Below are 7,492 nucleotides of genomic sequence, written 5' to 3' on the forward strand. Positions count from 1 at the left end.
AATCATAATATACATAGCAGTTCATGACATCCAGTCTTACAAATTTCAAAACTCCGCCATTTCTCTCCCCACATCCACTACTGGCGGCTCACCTCCAACTGCGCAACGCTACGCGCTGTTCACATCCAGCTGCCCAACACTACAATGGCAGACAACAATGCAAACTAGCCACAGACTGCACACAGCACAGCCAGTGATTTTCATACAGAGCGCTACGTAACGTTGCCAATAAGTAAACATAAACAGCCTACTTACAATATTCACCGCGTTCCTTCTTCGTGTCTTCTGTTCACTTTTTTCCTGTTTTCCTCTCTTTGGGTGTTGGCTGAAATTTCTGTTTTCTGATTTTTTTCTCTGCAACTTTCTCTGTCATGTCTACTGTGCAGATGTTCAATTTCTTGAGGTCTTCCACCATTACCTTCACCCAGTTGGTTTTCACTCTGTTAGTTGTGACTAAGTTAAAAATCTTCTTGATCAGTCTGTTTTCGTTCATCCCATGTATGTGTCCTTAGAACTTTGCCCTTCTTCTCCTGATGTTGTTTATAATCGTCTCTCATTGCTCGTACAGTTCTTATGTCGGTCTTCTTATTCAGACCCCTCTTTCTGAACCGGCCCTTAGATCTTTCTATTTTCCTCTCTTGTTTTCTCATCTCATTGATTTTCGTTCTTCCTTTGATTACTGTTGCTAACGGCCGTGCCACAGTGGTAACACCGGTTCCCGTCAGATCACCGAAGTTAAGCATTGTCAGACTGGTCTAGGACTTGGATGGGTGACCATCCAGTCTGCCGAGCGCTGTTGGCAAGCAGGGTGCACTCAGCCCTTGTAAGGCAAACTGAGGAGCTACTTGATTGAGAAGTAGCGGCTCCGGTCTCGCAGACTGACAAAACGGCCGGGAGAGCGGTGTGCTGACCACATGGCCCTCCATATATGCATCCAGTGACGCCTGTAGGTTGAGGTTGACACGGCGGCAGGTCTGTGCCGTTGGGCCTTCAAAAGCCTGTTCGGGCGGAGTTTTTGATTGCTGTTGTTTCTGTGGCATATAAGGCCTCCTGCTGTACTATAGTGTGTTAGTTGGAATTGATGGATACACTTATATTGTTGTAATGGTTTCATGTAAGTCTGTACGTTTTTTGTTGTTTTATGATTCTATCTTCATTGGATGTCGACTTCAATCCCATTTTCTGTATAATCTCTCTTAGATATTTGAAACTTTCTGCTTGTGTTAACGTTCCACACTTCGTTACCAGTGAGTGTCTGTGGATTCTGTGACAAAGTTCTGCGTTCTGTCATATGATATTTGTAGTCCTGTTTTGACTGAGATTTTATGTAGTGCCTCTGGAGCTTCTTCGGCTTCTTTTCTATTAGTTGTTACGATCGCTATATCATCAGCCAACATTTTATATTGACGGTTCTATCCTTCTGTACCCCATCTTTACCCCCTGACTCCTATCTCCCAAACCCTGATTATTTTCTCCAGAACCGAGTTAAACAGAACGGGTGAGATGCCGTCTCCCTGTACCACTCCTGTATATATTTCGCATGGTTCCGAGATCTCTCCCATAAGCTTCACTTTGGATGTTGTAATTGTTAATGTTTCCTGCATTAGTTTTTTGGTCTTGTCGTCCACCTTCAATTCGACTTGCGTGTTAAAAAGTATTTCTCTGTCTGTGGAACAGTATGCCTTCTTGTAGTCGATGAATGTTATTGTGGTGTTCCTGGACTTTTTTGTTATCACCATTGTTCTCAGGGAACAGATGTGTTCACTGCATATTCCTTCTTTTCTGAGACGTCCTTGATAAGCTCCTATCTGTGGATCTGTCAGAGACTTTATTTGATTTAACAGGTCTTTGAATAGAATTTTGTGTATCACAAATAGTAGTGAAATTCCTCTGTAGTTATTAGGATCTGTTTTGTCACCTTTTTTGTGGGTGGGGTGTATTAGGACTCACTTTCATTCTTCTGGTACCTTTTCTGTTTCTCAGATGTTGTCTATGATTCTGTGTATTTTGGGGGAAATGTGTTTGCGATCTAATTTCCAGATTTTCGCCATCAGCCCATCTTCTGCAGATGTTCAGTTATTTTTCAATGTTTTTATTATTTTCGCGATCTCCTCGTGTGTTGGGGGTTTGTAATCGAGGTTAGGTTCTGGCTTCTCGAACTGTAGATTTTGCATCGGTTTGTCACAATTTCGTAGTGTGTCGAAGCACTGCGCTAAAGTTTCACAGTTCTTTTTAGGGTTTGTCTCCAGGGTTCTGTCTTGTTTACTGCAGCACAATCTCGATGGCTGATATCCTGTCATATTTTCTCTGAATTTTCTGTAAAAATTTTGTGTTGTTTCTGATGAAGTCCTCTTCTATCTCTTTCAGTAACCTCTTTTTCCCCTCAGAATTATTTTCTAAGTGGTCCACTTTATCCTGCTGAATACTTCCCATTACTCCAATTTTATCAGTTCTTCCACTTTTTCTGACAGTTGTGCCCAGTTGTTACTGTCAATTTCCTTAATTTTTCTGATATTTCATTCTTGTTTACTTGTAGGTACTCTGTGTCTGTTCTGAAAGTTTTGTTGTTTTTCTTTGTTTGTCTGTTGGGTATAAGCTTCACTTAGATTTGGAATAAGTGATGACCGAATTCGATAACTCCTTTCCTTGTTTTTACATTCGTAATTTCTCTGATGTTCTTCGTAGATATCGCTATGAGGTGTATACGAAATTGTCCTAGTACGCTGTTGGGGGTTTTCCAATTCCGTAGTTTCTTGTATGGTTTCTGAAATTAAACTGACATGATTTTGAGGTCGACATTCCTGCAGAAGTTTATCGGATTCTCTTCATTTTTGTTTGTCCTCTTGTGGACCGTGTGTCTTCTAGTTGTGTCTCTGAATTTCTTTCCCTGCCTAATTGGCCATTAAAATCTCTCACTAACACTTTTACGTGCTTCGTGAGGATTTTATAGTTGGTTTCTTCCAGATCTTCCCAGAAATCATCTATCATCTGTGGGTTTTTCTCGTTATAGTTTTTTGTATAGGCTTTGTTTCCATATTCATCGTGAATGTTGAAATCTTTTCTGATTTTGAAGTGGAATCTATTATGGAGTGCAGTATCGATTTGTGTACTACAAATCCTGTTCCAAAGTGTTTGAGATTTCTTCCTGTATTGGTTATTGCTGGTTTCTCCTTGTATATTCTGTAATTTTCGAGTCAAAGTGGTTCTCATCTGAGAATCGTGTTTCCTGTATTGTCAGAATTTTGATACTTAATTTATCCACGCCGTTCGTCAATTGTTTCAATTTACCTGGTTACAGTAATATATTTGTGTTGAGTGTTCCAATATAAAACATTCTCTTAGTTTTGAGGAGTTTTGAGAAGCTCCGATTCTTCTCTTCATAATATGTCTGATCCCATGGAATCCGGTGATCAGGTCTATTACCCAGCCTTACTGCCTGAGGCACGTGGTAGGAGATTCTGTCCCACAGTTCTGTCATGATTATAGGTTTTTGATGGTGAAATCCCAAGTGATCTCACATAATTCTGACTGGAGTTTTGAGCTCCCGGAAGACTGAATCATAGCCAAGCTCACAGAATCAACAGATGCTGGCTGTAGCACCGTTGGCTGCCATACAGGCGTGTCTGGGTTTTGGGGTTTCACCCTAGGCAGGGGCCCTTACGGGATGCTACCATCTGGAACCGGAAGGACCCGGATTTTTTACGAGGTTGTTACACCTCCCCTTCCTCCTTTTTCATCAAAGAGATGAGGCCCCACGCATGGAACTGGCAATTGTGGAGTTAAGAAGCACCCTACACATATGGGGTGTTAGGAGTATAAATGAAGATATTGTGTTTATTGCTACCTTAATATTAAAAGTAATGCCTCCACCTTCGTAATTCTTCGACAGATGGCAGCATTGGTATGTGGCAGGTACTGGCTTGTTACGTAGCCTCTTCTCTACAGCTCCAGTTGGCGGGAAGTCTTAGCATTAAACGGTTGTGTTGTTACAGTGTAAAGTAGGGAACCCTGCGCAGACGGTCGGTCATTGCGATTTAAGCAACGTTCAGTCGCTGAATTCTTGACAGCAGAAGGTGTCACCCCAAAAGAGATTCATTAGAGAATGAAAGCAGTTTACGGTGATTGTGTTGATGTAAGTACTGTGCGTCTTTGGGCGAGTAAGTTCAAAGATGATGGGGCGGGGACATCTGGCCTACGGGACAAACAAAGAGTTGGTCGTCCTATGACAGCAGCCACCGATTTTCACAAGAAAAATGTTGACACACTGATTCAGGACGATCGTCATATCACTCAGAGGGAAACTGCAAGCACAATCGGCATTTCATAAAAACGTGTGGGTCACATTATTGCTTTGCTTGACTATCGGAAGATCTGTGTACAATGGGTACACCGGATGCTGACTCCTGAAATAAAATCACACAGACCTGCAATTGACCAGGAACTTCTCTTGCGTTACGAGAATGAAGGTGACGCCTTCCTCCATTCAATTGTGCCAGGAGACGGAACGTGGGTACATCATTACGACCCGGAGACGAAACGTCAGTCTATGGAGTATCGACACAAAGACTCGCCCCAGAAAAAGAAATTCAAGACGCAGCACTCAGCTGGAAAAATCATGGCCACAGTGTTCTGGGACGCAGATAGTGTTATCCATGTTGATGTTCTTGATCGTGGAACAACAATAAATTCAGAAAGCTACAACTCAACGCTGCGAACTCTGAAACGACAGCTAACAAGGTTCCGAAAGGATAAGTGAAATGTTTTCCTGCAGCATGACAATGGCAAACCACACATTTCACGTGCCACCACAGCAGGACTTTGAATCTCAACACCGTATGGCATCCTCCATAGAATCTACATTTAGCACCGTCTGACTTCCATCTGTTCCCGATAATGAAAGGCGATCTGCGGTGACATCATTATGCTTCTGATGAAGACGTTGAGAGAACTGAGAGACTGTGGTTGCGAAGACAGAGTGTCGACGTCTTCTGTGACAGCTTCAGAAAACTTGTTCATCGTTGGCAGAAATGTATCCAATTGGCTGGTGAGTATGTGGAAAAGTGAATATTGGTAATTAAAGATCACATTCTAAGGATTATTTCTGCATTTAATTTATTAAATATTCCCATCCAAACCCAGTTAACGAAGGTGGAAGCATTACTTTTCATTCAACCCTCGTACATACCCATTTTAGTACTTTTTTTCTCTGCTTCTAACAGTCTTTCCACACGTCACATAATTTACTACTTAATGTTTCTTGCACAGACGTATCTGCACCACTAAGTGGACTACGCCTGTCAATGTAGACTAACCTTTATGCATCCCCATATCCACACTTCAACACATGACCTGCTGCCCAGGGGAAAATAAGCATTAATGGCTGGTCTTGCCACATGACCTTGGAGGTACTAACCAACCTAAAAACGTACTACTCCTAATAGCTATAATTATTAGTCTTAAAATAATGTAAATACTGACACAGTATAGTTCAGTACACTATCTTCAGTCAACATTAAAAATATCTGCACTTATAATTCTAACACTGTGTGTGTATACACTGGCTGACAAAATAGTTTAACACCCAGCAGACATGTAACTTCATAGACATGAATACCAATGGCTGGTAGATAGATGATCAATGTAGCACTTTTCTGTGCCAGGTAGAACAGCCACCAGAGTTCTTCGTGCGTAGTGTTGTGAACAGATCTTGTGCCAGCATCAGATGTTGGAAGGACACGTTTGAAAGGGGCCTCCTTGGATCTCCATTTGACCAGCTCGTCGAATCGTGCAATATCCAGATCTGTCGAGCGTTTGGTTGTGTCTGTGGTCCGATGTTGGGCTATGTGGGAACGTGAGGGCAGGCACACACGTTACCAAGGTTCTGGTCAGCCACGTCTGACACATCGACAAGGGAGGATCGTTGTATTGTGCAGCAAGCACACTGTTATCCCTTCACTTTTGTACCTGCCATCGGCGAACAATTAATGGACTCTCTAAAAAATTCTGTGTCATCCCGCACCATTTTTGGAGACTAGCAGCAGCTGGACCAGGATTTCTTCCCACGCATGTTTAACACCATGGCACAAATGGATGAGTCTGATATGGTTCCATGATCGGGAGTCAAGGACTGCTCAAAAATGGTGCCACATTGTGTTCATCAGTGCTTCGTAGTTCTTCGCAACCCCGAAAGACCATCGTTAGCAACTCTGGAGATGGCACTGGGAGAGGTCCCATTCTTCCAGTGTCTTGGAAGCACACAGCATTGTTAGTCCTGGCGTCATGGTGTGTCAATCCATGGGATGAGGCTTCAGGTCGGTTGAAGGTCATTGAGAGAACTATGACACCACAACGGTACTTCATGGACATCCTGTGTCCTCACGTCTTACCTCTCATGTGACAGTACCGCGATGCCATTTCTCAACAGGAAAATGCTCGTCCACACATCGCACGGGTCTCTGTGAACTGTCTGCGTGATGCTGAGGTACTCTCGTAGTCGGCGAGATCCCCAGATATATACTATACAGCAGTTAGTGAATTATTCGAAATACCACAAGCGCTACAATATCGTATTTATCCACCGACACTGGGTAAAGAAAGTGTCTCCACTGATCCCCTGTACAGGAATACACATAATGTATATACGAATACAGGTTGTAGACAAGCTTGGGTCTTCTTGATGCAATAATTTACCAACAGCCGTATGTATTGTAGAAATTTATTTTATTTTCTGAACTTCTATGTGCTATCGGTTTCGGCATTACATCGATGCCATCTTCAGGCCCCACTCGTCATAGTCGTAAAATCGCTGTACACGGAAGAAGCCATATAACTGGATCCGTGAATCAAATCGTCCTGCAACAGCTTTTGGTGGCCAGGCGACACTGACTCATAGCACATAGAAGTTCATAAAATAAAATCAATTTCTACAATACACACGGCTGTTGGTAAATTATTGCATCAAGAAGTTCATGCCAGCCGTCGTCCCACGATCCACAACGGATCAACGAAGAAGCTTGGGTCTGGGCGTGAGTAGTGCACGGGCAGCCTAATGGTAAAGCGACCGCCTGCGATAAATAGGAAATCTAGGTTCGAGTACCGGTCCCACACAAGTTTTCATTGTCGTCATACCATTATGCAACGAATGACAGCCTATATTCGCAACCGCAAATACATTTTATGTACTCCCTAGCTATGTTGGATGTTAACTCAGTCCTGACGCCCGCATGCGTGATATTATGGACCAGTTGCAACTGTTGTGGACTAGTTTGCCACAGGAGAGAATACGACGGCTTTATATCACTCTTTCTAACTGCATTAGTGTCTAAATCTATGCCAAAGTTGTTGAAACGTTATATTAACAAGCAACAAAATCACATACCTCCTGAACCTCGTCTCCCTTTCTTGGAGGTTCACTATATATATATATATATATATATATATATATATATATATATATATATAGAGAGAGAGAGAGAGAGAGAGAGAGAGAGAG

General features: G+C 42.5%; 1 pseudogene; it reads left to right on the top strand.

Moving 5' to 3' along the window:
• The first annotated feature begins 684 nt into the window (after positions 1-684).
• LOC126413395 (5S ribosomal RNA) lies at positions 685-802 on the top strand (annotated as a pseudogene).
• Positions 803-7,492: the final 6,690 nt, after the last annotated feature.

This window comes from Schistocerca serialis, chromosome 7, assembly GCF_023864345.2.
Source record: "Schistocerca serialis cubense isolate TAMUIC-IGC-003099 chromosome 7, iqSchSeri2.2, whole genome shotgun sequence".
NCBI classification, from domain to species: domain Eukaryota; kingdom Metazoa; phylum Arthropoda; class Insecta; order Orthoptera; family Acrididae; genus Schistocerca; species Schistocerca serialis.